The sequence below is a fragment of the Salmo salar genome, unplaced genomic scaffold, assembly GCF_905237065.1.
Source record: "Salmo salar unplaced genomic scaffold, Ssal_v3.1, whole genome shotgun sequence".
In the NCBI taxonomy this organism is placed as follows: Eukaryota; Metazoa; Chordata; class Actinopteri; order Salmoniformes; family Salmonidae; genus Salmo; species Salmo salar.
In genome coordinates, this window is record NW_025547873.1 from 11,058 (window position 1) to 26,849 (window position 15,792).

The 15,792-nt window shown below is 46.4% G+C and overlaps 1 pseudogene; it reads left to right on the forward strand.

Annotated features, from left to right (window-relative positions):
* The first annotated feature begins 353 nt into the window (after positions 1-353).
* On the forward strand, positions 354-15,481 carry LOC123732479 (low affinity vacuolar monovalent cation/H(+) antiporter-like; annotated as a pseudogene).
* Positions 15,482-15,792: the final 311 nt, after the last annotated feature.

Below are 15,792 nucleotides of genomic sequence, written 5' to 3' on the forward strand. Positions count from 1 at the left end.
GTAGAATACAAAAGGTGCAATTTCGAAATTTGGTTGGGCATCAACAGTTTTTCTCTTGTTAGCACAGTCACGGATAGTCAGTCAATTAGCCCACCATGTCAGCTAACATTTTTTAGATTGCGAAATTAGTTTAGCGTCCAGCTGACCCAACTTGGTTCATGGTCGAATTACCAACAGGGGGCCCCATTGATTGTGTTAGTCTGTCTCACTCAGATATTATATTAAAAACTTCAAACAACTGCCCCCACCCAAATCAATGTTGGCCATCCCTGAAATAGACAGAATGACAGAAAACACATATTATTCAATAGAACACATTTCATCAAAAACAGCGTAAGTTATGAATTGGATTTTCAAACAAAGTTGTTTTATATTAGAATGGGCACAGGACATGACACAGTCACTACACATCCCAGAATGCAGTCGATGGAGAAGGACAAGATATGAGGATGATCTACAATTCCCACGAGTTGTTTGGAGACATGCATGTATGTCATCAATGGTTAGGAAGCGCACAGAGAACCGCTGAGGAAGGGCATTGACTTGATTAAACCGGCGTGGTATTAGCTCTATGGGAATTATAATCAATAATAATGTCCAACATTAAAGCGCCTATTGTTGATACGGAGAGGTGTAGGCGGAGGTCTACGGCTGAAAGTTCAGGTAAGAACAAATCGTAAACGTTCCTTCTATCAATCTCCGCGGTTTGTTTAACATGCGATAATCGTGCGTTTGCAACAAATGTTGTATCGTACATAGACACAGCTCTCAAGGTAAACTTTGGCATTTGTTTTGTAAATTTCATAGAAGGTTCGACATTTTGAAAAGCCTATATTTGTGCCTTGTCAGTTAGTGTTCAATAGTTAACTTTGATTAAACGCACCTGTGTATGGGTAGGCTGCTTTCCTTCTATTTCCACAATATTTAATTTGTGCGGAGGAGCCCCTAAATAATGTTTTACACTTAATGTAGTTAGGATAACCAGGCCTCACAAACCTGTTTACTAATAGGTGAGAAACTATTCAGTTCCTGTGACGTACATCTGAAAACTGCTTGATAATTTGCTCAGACCCCCAATATGGATTTCTGTTCACAGATATTGGAACCAGATTCTGAAAATAGTGTATGGACTCTTATTACCAGAGAGATTGTAGGCTACGCTGTACTATTACCTAAGTCAGGGTTCCCCAAACTCGGTCCTGGGGCCCCCCCTGGGTGCACGTTTTGGTGTTTGCCCTACACAGCTTATTAAAATAACCAACTCATCATCAAGCTTTGATCATTTGAATGAGCTGTGTAGTGCTACAGTAGGGCACAACTAAAACGTGCACCCAGGGGGCGCCCAGGACCGAGTTTGGGAAATCTGACTTATGCTACAGTAGTGGTAAGATTACGACAACATGAGGAGGAAAGCTGAGGACGAATGCTTTCACTAAATTTGTATTTAATTGAAAATATTATCAATCTGCTTTCTCTCAGATTATGAGAACTGTGAGTCTATTGATTGACTGGCCCGTCTCATAATTGAAGTTGCATGAAGACGATGTCACATGTTGATAAAGAATCCCTTCCCTTTGTTCAGTTAGGAGTCTTGGGACAGTGATGCTCATCTTAAATCCTGTGGAGATTCAGTTTAGGGAATGTCAGGTCAGGAGAGAGCGTTGGATTTACAAGTACTTGTTGCTCTCTGGATTTTCCATGTATGACCATTTCAATCTCTCTGAATTGAATTTAGAAAACGCTGCTCGTCCTTTTTAAAAGACATGAAGTTGTAAAGTTATCTTGCTCCCCTGTCAAAGTGGTAAACCTTCAGAGGCAACATTTCTGTGCATCGTCATAGTGCTTGTTAAATCCACTAACGTTTGAAATCCATAGGTAATGTCATCAGTCTCACCAGTATCCCTGCACTGAAGAATTGGGTGTCGCTGCATGTGACTGTCAGGAGCTTTTCGTTAGTCACGCACTGACTTGACGGGTTTAGTGCATTGGTCCACACAGGTCTCACATGACCTAACCAACTGGGATCCAGAGTTGTTCCTGATGAGGAAAAACTCCTGGCCCTAGTTATGCCATATGGATTCTGTTTGTCTAACAATGTTGAGTTTAGTTCTCTGGGGGATACATTTATTAGTAGGTATCATTTTATTCTGAACGTTTTATGCAAGTTTACCTGCATCTTCTCAGATGTCATTTGTTACCCTACACAAGTTATGTTGATGAATAAACACTTCTAATAATGGAGACGTTTAAGGGTAGGTTATGTTTCATATAAATGTTTGTTTGTCCCCTCAGATACCCAATGGGACCATGACCCCAGGGTCTACCGCCGTACATCCCAGTGTGACAGACTGTGTGTGGACATTGGCAGCCATGTGGCCGAGACCCCCTCCCCAGATGTCTCCCACCAATACACCCCCAAATGCTTGTCTGCACACAAAGGTGAGGGTACAGCCTGTCCTGGCAGCACATAGTCACAACCAACACTGACTGTTTGCTAAAGTACCCATGGATGCTCTGTACAACCGATAGCATTGGTGTAATTTAGTTTTTGGGCTGGCTAAGCTCTACACCTTTGGGAGAAACAAGATTCATGAAATTCTGCTATATCAAATCATTTTTAAATGTCCATATGTTAGTGTGTGATACTTCATGGAAGACCTCTCATCCATTTTTCTTGTCTTACTTTTTTCCTCGTCTTGGCGGACCATTTCATCCATTTGTTTGGTAACTTGGTGTCTGTTCCCTCAGGAGGCAGTACTCCCTTGTCACTATGGGGAAGAGGTTTGGCAGGATGGCTCGAGCTTGAGGACCACCATCCGAGCGGAGAATGAAGTAGAGGCAAACAAACTGGCCAACAACTACAGGGTGGGTGGGGTGTTGGACACATCGGAGAAAAAAAGCCTGGCAGTTTTTGTCTTCCATGTAAAACAGTTATAATTTGAATGATTTACAAAATATCCCTTCAACTTGGAAGTGATGGTGTGTCTGGTTGTGTGTGCACATGTTCAGTTTGGCTTCAGAAAGTGGAAGAGTCACGTGACTGAGAGGCCCATCGAGGACAGGTCGGACATTGTGAGGGAGCTCTACTCGGAGCTAAACTTTGTCAGACCCCAAGGTTAGTGTCTGTCCTCCTGCTCCTAATTCACTTGCCCCCTGCGGAACCTCTAATATGACGATCATTAGAAAAGGTGCGGGTTGTGTTCAGTAGTCACCAAACGGAGATAGTACCTCCCTGTTTCGGGGACAGTTATCTGAACATGTCCAATAAGAAATGTTGTTTTTTTTGTTTTCCGTGGTAACGTTTTTTAAAACATTTAACTACCATGTGCCCTAATGAACATGATCATGGCTTGATGTGAATCATTTTCTAAATGTTTGAGGGAAAAATACTCAAGATTGTAGTGTTCTATAGCTATAGAGTAGACACTATATGTTGATGAAAAGAATACACTGCCATTTTTTTTAATCTCTTTGATTTCAGGTTCATTGATCACTTGTGGAAACATGGCATACTTGATTTTATTTGGATGGTGGATCTCTTTAGCCTACCTCTTGGTCTCTGTCCTAATGTTTCTGACCATCATTGGAGTTCCTTATGGTAAGAACCCCTTTCATGTAATACACACATTATTTTAATGTTCTTTTAAATAAAATCTGTATTACTTTACGTCGGGATGACATAAATCTGAATTTCAATTCTAATATTTTGGGGTCTCAAATCTTATTTCAGGGAAGCTGTGTTGGAAGTTATCATGCTACTTTCTGTGGCCATTTGGGAAGTCCATACTAAAGGTAACAGTTATGACAGTGGTTGATTATGCTATTGTCTTGGCTCGTTTCTCCATTGATTATTGCCTGGTCAGTGTGACGTTTAGCCTGGAGGAACCAGCTTGATCGCTGTGTTCATCATTCTCCTTGCTCCTCATATACCGTTACAACAACTAGGTCCAACAACTCAACAAATATAACTAAAGACTTGAACACCCAGCTATATTCATGGTCTGGTTAGAAGTGTGTGCAATTGTCACCTCAATACTGTCACTCTCTGGGCCCCATTTTAATGGTGTTGTAGTCAAACTGATGGTCCTGATACTATTGCTTAGTGTTGGTTGGAGTTTATCAATAAGGTTTAATCATGTATTAAGGCTCTTATTGACGTTAGGTCTAATCAGACAATACAGATGTTGTTTTTACTTCCATCGCTCTCTTGCTTCCATTCTCTCCTTCGCTCCCTCGCCCATCCCGCTCTCTCCTTCGCTCCTCGCCCATCCCGCTCTCTCCTTCGCTCCCTCGCCCATCCCGCTCTCTCCTTCGCTCCCTCGCCCATCCCGCTCTCTCCTTCGCTCCCTCGCCCATCCCGCTCTCTCCTTCGCTCCCCTCGCCCATCCCGCTCTCTCCTTTGCTCCCTCGCCCATCCCGCTCTCTCCTTTGCTCCTCGCCCATCCCGCTCTCTCCTTCGCTCCCTCGCCCATCCCGCTCTCTCCTTCGCTCCCGCGCCCATCCCGCTCTCTCCTTCGCTCCCGCGGCCATCCCGCCTCTCTCCTTCGCTCCCTCGCCCATCCCGCTCTCTCCTTCGCTCCCTCGCCCATCCCGCTCTCTCCTTCGCTCCTCGCCCATCCCGCTCTCTCCTTCGCTCCCTCGCCCATCCCGCTCTCTCCTTCGGCTCCCGCCCATCCCGCTCTCTCCTTCGCTCCCTCGCCCATCCCGCTCTCTCCTTCGCTCCCTCGCCCATCCCGCTCTCTCCTTCGCTCCCTCGCCCATCCCGCTCTCTCCTTCGCTCCTCGCCCATCCCGCTCTCTCCTTCGCTCCCTCGCCCATCCCGCCTCTCCTTCGCTCCCTCGCCCATCCCGCTCTCTCCTTCGCTCCCTCGCCCATCCCGCTCTCTCCTTCGCTTCCCGCTCCATCCCGCTCCCGCTCTCCTTCGCTCCCGCGCCCATCCCGCTCTCTCCTTCGCTCCCGCGCCATCCCGCTCTCTCCTTCGCTCCTCGCCCATCCCGCTCTCTCCTTCGGCTCCCTCGCCCATCCCGCTCTCTCCTTCGGCTCCTCGCCCATCCCGCTCTCTCCTTCGCTCCCGCGCCCATCCCGCTCTCTCCTTCGCTCCCATCCCGCTCTCTCCTTCTTTCACCTGGATGTTTAGCCCAGAAGCCTGGTCAGGCGATGCTGTGTGAAGTTCCCTCACTGCGAGGCCATCCCAGAGGAATCTGACTCAAAGGAGGTGAAGGAGTCTACACCCCTGCTCATGCCCCCTTCTGTCCCCATCGAGGTCCCCCCCCACAACGGACGCGTTACTGGGTGAGTCTTGTCCCCTCACCTATCGCCTCAACCCCTGTGTGGGCTAATATTTTCTCAAATAATATTTATGTCAAAAGTTATATCCTTATAAGCGTATGTTGTTTTCCTTATGTGGATTGCGATGGAATGTGTTTGGTTTAGTTTGTTCAGACTAACAAGTTATCAATCTCTAAACTCAATCTGAGTGCCTGATTGGCTGCTCTGTTTTCAAGCTTTTGCCAAGACCATTTCATAACCAGTACTTTTTCACATCTGTCCCCGCTGTGTGTGTGCACGTGCTTTTGTTTGTGTTTGCATGTGTGTCTGTGCCTGCCTGGTCTCCTGTGCTGTGCCCTGCTGGGTGCAGTGTCGTGTCAGTACCTATGTGTGGTTGTTGCTAGGCTACCCTCTCCTGGGGGCTGATCCACGGCCTGGCCTGCTTCCTCTCCTGGATCCTGGTCTTCACCATCCCCGTGGCCAAGATGAACGCCCGCACCCTGGCCATCATCCTCCTCATGCCCCCGAGGACGTCCACATCCACCGGCTGAAAAAGGTGGACGCGCTCATCAAGATCTTCCCCTTCCATGTCGTGTTGACAATGCCACCGTGTTTTTAAAGGAATCCTTTTCCTTGATTTGGAAATGTATAATTTAACAATTGCTTTGCTATTTTTTTCTGTCTCTTTTGCAGCCGCAAGGGTGTGAGAGCCAAGTGCTTCTCTGTTGCTACCACGCCTTCAACTGGTACTACTACAAATACACCTTGGACGGAATCAATGTGTTCGCTGTCAGTATCCTTTAACAGACCATTATGGTTGTGATTATCTGTCACCTGACTCATGTCAGTGAACTGGTGGTGGCGTTCCAGGTCGTCTTTATGCAGTCACACGGCTTAGATGATCAGACCTGGAGAAGTGTTTCGTGTCCTAGGAACCACATTCATTTGCTATAGAGATATTATGAGTTGGGCAGTGTGACTACAAAAAGATGACCTGGAACACCACCAAGAACCTAATGGAATGTCCTGCAAGTTGCACCTTTTACCCTGTCCAGCAGGGGTCAGCATTTCTGCTTAGTGGTTCTTTACAGTGCATCACCAATTGGCATCAGACAATCAGCAGGTTTGAGGGAATCAGTTTAAGCAAAAATAAGTATAAAATCATTAATTTGGTTCACACAATAAGTAGTTAGTTAGGATGCAAGGTTATTTATAGATCTGTGATTCTGCAATGTATTTGATATCCAACACAGCGCTGTAGACTTTCCATTCCAGTTGACCCACTGGTGATCCTTAAAGCAATGTGCCCACCCAGACCTGCTGCCCCTGGTCATCACAACCCTGGTGGTCGGCTACGTGGACACAGAGAACCAGTTTGTCAGCTCGGAGGCCAAGTTCGCTGCTGCCGTCAGCTCCATCATCCCACTGTCCTATTACATTGGCATGGGCATCGCCAGGTAAGACCCCCCGTCTGCTCTGCCAACATGGGCAAAATACCAGAACCACAGTAAGAGGCTAGCTTGGAGTCAAATTGTTCTCATTGTTTTGAACAGATGTTAAATCCACATAATGACGTGCTTGTGCTCCGACAAGGCCCTCTGAATAGAATCACCCCTGAGGCTGGTTGATGGTTGTTAAATTTGGTGGTGGTAAAATTTGGCGTTAGTAGTTAAAATGGTACATCTCGCTGCAGTATCTCAGCCCAGAGTAACACGCTGTCTGCCTCTCTGCAGTATCTCAGCCCAGAGTAACACGCTGTCTGCCTCTCTGCAGTATCTCAGCCCAGAGTAACACGCTGTCTGCCTCTCTGCAGTATCTCAGCCCAGAGTCACACGCTGTCTGTCTCTCTGCAGTATCTCAGCCCAGAGTCACACGCTGTCTGTCTCTCTGCAGTATCTCAGCCCAGAGTAACTTTGCGGTGGGAGCAGTGGTGAACGCCACGTTTGGCTCCATCACAGAGATGACCTTCTACATCACTGCCCTGCTGAGGGGTCACAAGGCCGGCACCAAGTGCTATGAGGAGATCGTCAAGGCCGCTCTCACTGGAACCCTGCTGGGCTGTATTCTCTTTATCCCAGTGAGTGGCACCTAGACACACACAGGCATCTCACTGATATACACAAAAACATTACCCTCGAAGACTGACACACAACCACCAGTGTTTACTTTCTCAACAATAATAGTGACTAAAATATTACTCAAACACCTACTTTTCAGTGGCAATTTATGAGACTATATAACTGACTAAATAGACCCAGAAAACTAGAACTAAGGAAAATGTTCTATTCTGCAGTGGAACAGATGCGCCACACACAGCCTAGCCTACGCGGACTGGGATATGTTCAGGTGAGCTGCGGGGGAGCAAGCGTATGTGTGTGGCCAGATAGGCGCAGCTCCGTCTCCGCTTATACACATCACGCAGGCGACTCTCTTTCTTCCCTGTAGCTAACCAGTCACCACCAGCCTTCTAATTACATAGGTACCCTTTGTCTGGTTAAAAAACACAAGATGCTTCATGAAATGTAAAAACAGTAGCAGCTTTAAGTTGAATAGTAGACCAACAGTCTAGCTATGTTTTTCTCTCCCTTCAGTATAGAATTATTTTTGAATTTGTAGACTCGCTCAACCTATCGCACTTTCCCCACTGCATTTCATAGCCCGGTTCTGTAGCCAACATACTAGCCACTTCTCCTTATTTTCCTCAGAGAAAATGGTTTGATTTTAGCCCTTACCGTTAAAAAGATATGACCCCTAATACCGTCGCTACGCATTTTACATTTATAAATCATCGCGGGCCGTTCTTAAACTAGGCTACTTGCAGACCAGACTGTTAACCATTTGTTTAGGCTACACCTTGTTCAGTCATGTTACCTCATTAGCTATAGCCAACCACCTGGGGCACGTTCAGCAGGATGCAACGTTTTGGAACGTTCAGGTAGAAATATGCTATGTAGAACAAACATGCCTCTCTGACATAAGGGATAACGTCGGCTCTATTCATGGTATTTTTTATCTGCAATGTTTTCAACTGAATGTGGCCCTGGTAACATTACCAGTAGCCTATATGCAAACATTTGGTGGCACAGAAAGGAAAACGGATAGCAAACAATTTGAGTAAATCCCTCTTGCCACTACACTATATCTGACTGGTTAAATAACTTTATTTTGACTTAATGTGGACCCAGCACTTGGACCAGAACTCGAACACGGGGACTGGGATTTCAGCCGTAAGAGACTCTGAATTTCACTTGGCCTTGAGCACAGGGGACTTGTGACTGGAGGTTTAGTGACTGGAGGTTTAGTGACTGGACTACATCATGTCTCCTGTCTACCCAGGGTATCAGCATGATCATCGGGGCTTTAAACACAGGGAGCAGAGGTTCAACAGCCGCCTCTGCAGGGGTCAGCTCAGCCCTGCTCTTCATATCAGTAGGAGGTAAGAGCGTGAACACGCATGCACAGATGCGTAAGCACACACAAAGAAACACGTCTGTGTGCACACAGGCAAGTCTCTCGAGATATACTGTCTGACTCTGTAAAGCCAGTTGGGTTCTCAGTACATCGCGCCCGAGATGTACTCTCCGGGTGGAGGTATATGTTTTATGATTAACGACTTATGGTGTAACTGACTTATGGTGTAACATACAGGAACTCAAGTCCTTCTGTTCACCCAACCTAGAATATCTCACAATCAAATGCTATCTCCCAAAAGAGTTTTCGTCAATAATAGCCACAGCGGTCTACATCCCCCCTCAAGCTGATACCACAACGGCCCTCAAAGAACTTCCCTGGACTTTATGCAAAGTGGAAACCACATATCCTGAGGCTGAATTTATTGTAGCTGGGGATTTTAACAAAGCAAATTTGAGGAAAAGGCTCCCGAAATTCGATCAACACATTGATTGTTGTACTCGTGCTGCTAAAACTCTCCACCATTGTTATACTACCTTCCAGAATGCATATAAGGCCCTCCATTCGGCAAATCAGACCACGATTCCATCTTGCTCCTCCCCTCCTATAGGCAGAAACTCAAACAGGGAGCACCCGTGGTAACGACTATTCAATGCTGGTCTGACCAATCGAAATCCACGCTCCAAGATTGTTTTGATCACGCAGACTGGGATATGTTCAGAGTAGCTTCAGAAGGATAATACAGTGCCACCGACACGGCCCGCTATCAAGGACTGTGGGCTCTCCTTTTCTGTGGCTGACGTGTGTAAGACATTTAAGCGTGTTAACCTCGCAAGGCTTCCGGCCCAGATGGTATCTCTAGCTGCGTCCTCAGAGCATGTGCAGACCAGCTGGCTGGTGTGTTTACAGATATATTCAATCTCTTCCTATCCCAGTCTGTTGTCCCCACATGCTTCAAGATGGCCACCGTTGTCCCTGTACCTAAGAAAGCAAAGGTAATTGAACTAAATGACTATCTGTCATCATGAAGTGCTTTGAGAGACTAGTCCAGGATCATATCACCTCTACCTTACCTGCCACCCTAGACCCACTACAACTTGCTTACTGCCCCAATAGGTCCACAGATGACGCAATTGCCACCACACTGCCCTGTCCAATCTGGACAAGAGGCATACCTATGTAAGAATTCTGTTTATTGACTATAGCTCAGCATTCACCCCCATAGTACCCTTAACTCATCATCAAGCTCGAGGCCCTGGGTCCGAGCCCGCCCTGTGCAACTGGGTCCTGGACTTCCTGACGGGTCGCCCCACAAGGGTGCGTGCTCAGCTCCCTCCTGTACTCCCTGTTCACCCATGACTGCGTGGCCATGCACGCCTCCAACTCGATCATCAAGTTTGCAGACGACACAACAGTAGTAGGCTTGATTACCAGCAACGATGAGACCGCCTACAGGGAGGTGAGGGCTCTGGGAGTGTGGTGCCAGGAAAATAACCCTCTCACTCAATGTCAACAAAACTAAGGAGGTTGGACTTCAGGAAACAGCAGAGGAGCACCCCGCTATCCACATCGATGGGACTGCAGTGAAGAAGGTGGAAAGCTTCAAGTTTCTGAAATGGTCCACCCACAATGACGGTGTGGTGAAGAAGGTGCACAGGGCCTCTTCAACCTCGGGAGGCTGAAGAAATTTGTCTGAACACCTAAAACCCTCACAAACTTTTACAAATGCACAATCGAGAGCATCCTGTCGGGCTGTATCCACCGCCTTGTACGGCAACTGCACCGCCTACAACCGCAAAGCTCTCCAGAGGGTGTTGCGGCCTGCCCAACGCATTCCTGGGGGCAAACTTCCTGCCCTCCTGGACACGTACAGCACCCAATGCCATAGGAATGCCAAAAAGATCATCAAGGACATTAACCACCCGAGCCACTGTCTGTTCACCCCGCTATCATCCAGAAGGTGAGGTCAGTACAGGTGCATCAATGCTGGGACTGGGAGACAAACTGTTTTTCAATCTCAAGGCCATCAGGCTGCTAAACAGCCATCACTAGCACATCAGAGGCGACTGCCTGTAGACATAGATTAGAGATCACTGGCCACTTTTATAAATCGATCACTCATCTCATATGTACAGTCGTGGCCAAAAGTTTTGAGAATGACACAAATATTAATTTTCACAGTCTGCTGCCTCAGTTTGTATGATGGCAATTTGCATATACTCAAATGTTATGAAGAGGAGCAAATGAATTGCAAAGTCCTCTTTGCCATGCAAATGAACTGAATCCCCCCAAAACATTTCCACTGCATTTCAGCCCTGCCACAAAAGGACCAGCTGACATCATGTCAGTGATTCTCTCGTAACACAGGTGTGTGTTGACGAGGACAAGGCTGGAGATCACTCTGTCATGCTGATTGAGTTGGAATAACAGACTGGAAGCTTGAAAAGGAGGGTGGTGCTTGGAATCATTGTTCTTCCTCTGTCAATCATGGTTACCTGCAAGGAAACACGTGTCGTCATCATTGCTTTGCACAAAAAGGGCTTCACAGGCAAGGATATTGCTGCTAGTAAGATTGCACCTAAATCAACCATTAATCGGATCGTCAAGAACTTCAAGGAGAGCGGTTCAATTGTTGTGAAGAAGGCTTCAGGGCGCCCAAGAAAGTACAGCAAGTGCCAGGACCGTTTCCTAAAGTTGATTCAGCTGCGGGATCGGGACACCACCAGTTACAGAGCTGTTTGCTCAGGAATGGCAGCAGGCAGGTGTGAGTGCATCTGCACGCACAGGGGAGGCGAAGCCTTTTGGAGGATGGCCTGGTGTCAAGAAGGGCAGCAAAGAAGCCGCTTCTCTCCAGGAAAACATCAGGGACAGACTGATGTTCTGCAAAAGGTACAGGGATTGGACTGCTGAGGACTGGGATAGTCATTTTCTCTGATGAATCCCCTTTCCGATTGTTTGGGGCATCTGGAAAAAACCTTGTCCGGAGAAGACCAGGTGAGCGCTACCATCAGTCCTGTGTCAACACTGCAAATATTGACTCTTGTAATTATACTTCAGTATTCCATAGTAACATCTGACAAAAATATCTGAACACACTGAAGCAGCGAACTTTGTGGAAATTAATATTTGTGTTATTCTCAAAACTTTTGGCCACAACTGTATAAACTGCGCTCCACACTATTCTACGGTATCTTAGTCACTTTAATTGTGTGTAAATATTGCATCACCCATCTCATATGAATATACTGTATTCTATACTATGCCACTGTATCTTAGTCCAATGCTGCTCTGACATGTATGTATACATTCTTAATCCATTCCTTACTTAGATTTACGTTTATTTTGGGTAAATGTTGTGAAACTGTTAGATATCACTGTACTGTCAACTAGAAGCACAAGCATTTTGCTACACCCGCAATATCTGCTAAACATGTGACCAATAAAATTTGATTTGAAGTCTGAACACACACGCACATCCACGAACAAGTTCACACACTTTGTTCTGTCCCGCAGGTGTATTTGCCCCAACCCTGTTCTCCAAGGCCTACGGTGGCCTGGTGTGTGCGGGCTGCTCCAGCTCTCCAGCCAACACCAGCGGGCCCTTTACCTGTATGGACTGCCACTATGACATGGTTAGTACCTACGTCTCCTGTTCACCTGCTGCATCATCATTATGAACTATTACATTGGCTGTGCTGCGTCTCAGGGTCAAATAATACTTGATTGAGCTTACCTGGAGCAATGGAACCAATGACCCAGTGGCCAAAAGGGTTAACCCTAACCCATCCATCTGGTATTCCAGACAGGCTTCATTCAAGTATTTGATTGAAAACAAGTATGATTTGAAGCCATGTCTGTAGTGTAGTGACTACTGCGGAAGTGTGTTATGAGGAGTGTTATGAGGGGTGTTTGTGGGTAGCCCCAAATGCTTAAGCATGTATTAAACTAAAGCCATATTATGTTTCTCAACAGAGTGGAAGTTACTAACCCTTATATCTCAGACACATTGAGTAAGTTCCAATAAAATACCCATTCTGTCCCATGGTTTGTTGGTGTTACCAGTCAGTAGGCCTGCTACGCTGTAGTTACTTGCTGTATGGCTTGTTTTCCAGTCAGTAGGCCTGCTACTCTGTAGTTACTTGCTGATGGCTTGTTTTCCAGTCAGTAGGCCTGCTACGCTGTAGTTACTTGCTGTATGGCTTGTTTTCCAGTCAGTAGGCCTGCTACTCTGTAGTTACTTGCTGTATGGCTTGTTTTCCAGTCAGTAGGCCTGCTACTCTGTAGTTACTTGCTGTATGGCTTGTTTTCCAGTCAGTAGGCCTGCTACTCTGTAGTTACTTGCTGTATGGCTTGTTTTCCAGTCAGTAGGCCTGCTACTCTTGTGTAGTTACTTGCTGTATGGCTTGTATTTTCAGTCAGTAGGCCTGCTACGCTGTAGTTACTTGCTGTATGGCTTGTTTTCCAGTCAGTAGGCCTGCTACGCTGTAGTTACTTGCTGTATGGCTTTGTTTTTCCAGTCAGTAGGCCTGCTACGCTGTAGTTACTTGCTGTATGGCTTGTTTTCCAGTGAGTGGGCCTGCTACGCTGTAGTTGCCCCATTGCTGTTGGCTTGTTTTCCAGGCCTCTGGTATACACCATCTCCGTGTTGCTGCCCTCCGCCTACCTGATCGAAGCCTCATCTTCACACTGAAGACCCACTCCCACATCTGTACATCCAAGTCAGTAGCGGGCCTGACCACCACCAGGGTCAGTGCCCACCGGGCGTCAGCGGTAGGCCCACCAACACAAACAATTTTTTTGTGGTGTTGTGGTTATATAGTGGACAGAACTGGAATGTGTGATACTTCATTGTATTGGTTTCTATTGTTTGTTTGTGTGTGTGTTGTAGGTGGTCACGGCTGCAGGTCGTCCACTGGTCTCAGGTTGGGGCTCTGTCTGCATTGCCGGTCGTAGCCCCACGCTGTTAGTGGCTGCCTGTGCCGGCCTCACCACAGAGCACATCCAAACCCCATCCTCGACCACTCCGCCATCTCCCAGGTACGCCCACACCTCCAGCCATGTTCATTAGGGCACAGCGTAGAAAAATGTTATGCAACAGAAAATAAACATTTTCGTTTGTTTGTGGATAAGGATTCAGAGTGTAGTACGTTCCCGTTTCACTCCATTCTGAACCTCTTCCTTCCTTTTCATGCCCATTGACCAACCGAGACCATACCCAGGGGAATATGATACGATTCGATGTAATTGGAGTGAAAATGTCTCTGGAAAGCTCATTATTGAAAGCCCCTGTCATTTTATAAAACAGAATTTTTTACGCATGATCGCGACCTGCTGTTCAGGATAAGCATAAGGATAGCCAATCAACTTTTTAAAATGTAGTTATGCTCCCGACTATGTAAAGGCTAGTGCAATGTGTCATGTATCTGTCACATTCCTGCGGTATTCATCGTTGTGACCGTGTTGGCGTGGTGCCAGAAATTACCTAAGATCTTCAGCAATCCAGTTTGCCCTGCAGAATACATCAGTCTCAGGCTAAGCCGCTTCAAGCTCTGACACTGCGTTTTCCTCTCCTGATGGATCTTGTCTTATCGCACGGCCCATAACCTAGTACCTAGACAGACTCGGTTGGCTTCCACAATGTACCAATGTTCAAGCACACACTGTACATAGGGGCGGCAGGTACCCTAGTGGTAAGGGCATTGGGCCAGTAATCGAAGGTTGCTAGATCGAATCCCGAGCTGACATGGTAAAAATCCATTGTTCTGCTCCTGAACAAAACAGTTAACCCACTGTTCGAGAGCCGATCATTATAAATTAAAGAATTTGTTCTTAACTGACTTGCCTAGTTAAATAAATAAAACATAAACCAGCGTCAGTTTGGCAGAGAGAAAAGGGTGGATGGAGTTGAGCACCCGGAAATCCATCCAGAACCCCACCAGTAAACATTTCTGGTAGCTGGCTTGGAGCTTGCGAAAGATATTTTACACTCCCAATGTATTTCTCCAGTGACTAATAGTATTACAAACCAACAACAACCACTGACTGGCTGTGGCTAAAATTAGCCTAGCTGTTCACGTCCAGCGTTGTGTGTCCGCCTCTGTCATGTTTCCGGGGATTGTTTTGGGCCCCACCTACCCAAACTCGTTGTTTGTTGAGAGGTTGTCTCTGAAGATCACCCTTATCAAATTGGCCATGAAAATCTGACATGATTTCCAGAGCAAGTGCTGTTTGCCCCCCTAGGCCCGGGTTTCCGAGAACTGTAACCTGACTTTGATTTGTCTGCAGCTTGGAGGTGGAAACTGCATAGCAATTGCAGAATCTGCATATTCAGATTCCTTACTCATCTTGTTCAACGCTTTTTTATGTAAGTCGTTTTAAATCTTTATCTGGTGATTAATTGCATCAGTTGTGCACTTTATCAATATAATTGTCAGTATCTCACTTGTTCTGTACATAAAGCCTCAGGTTTTATTCGTAGACTGTAGTGGTCAGTGAGAAGATCCCATCAAACAGGACTCCATCTCTTTTCAGGATGTGGGATTTGTGCTCCTGTTCAGTGACTGCATCTTTAGGTAACATCTTTAGTGTGATTGTGGTCAACTACATTTTCATGGATGGCAAGTCTGACTACTTTCAGGAGTAGAGATTGTTGTGTACTTGGTTAGCATTGTTTATACCGGATATCACGGATTAGACTGAATTCAACCTCTATTTCCTTTTCAGGGACTGCTTTTGGTGGTGGTTTACCTCATTCTACTGGTAATTGTACTTTTTGGCCCCCGCATCGCCCAGCGCCTGTTAGACATACCCAAAAGAACAAGCCACAACTCCGAGTCCTTTCAGTCACTATTTACAGGAGCTGCCTTGTCGAGTTATATTCTGTCTTTCAGTCGTATTCGCAAGGGCATAATGCAGGGGTCGAAAGTGCTGACGACAACCTGCGTCTGATCTGGCACCAATACTACCTTCCCCTTGTAACGCACAAAAACATGTCTCAACTGTCTGGTGTAACTTTTCATCTGGGTCGAGTCTAACTTTTCCTAATTGCCACGTAGAGAGAAAATAAACGTGAGAGAAATGCCATTCTTATTAAAGTCATGAAGGCCTATAAAA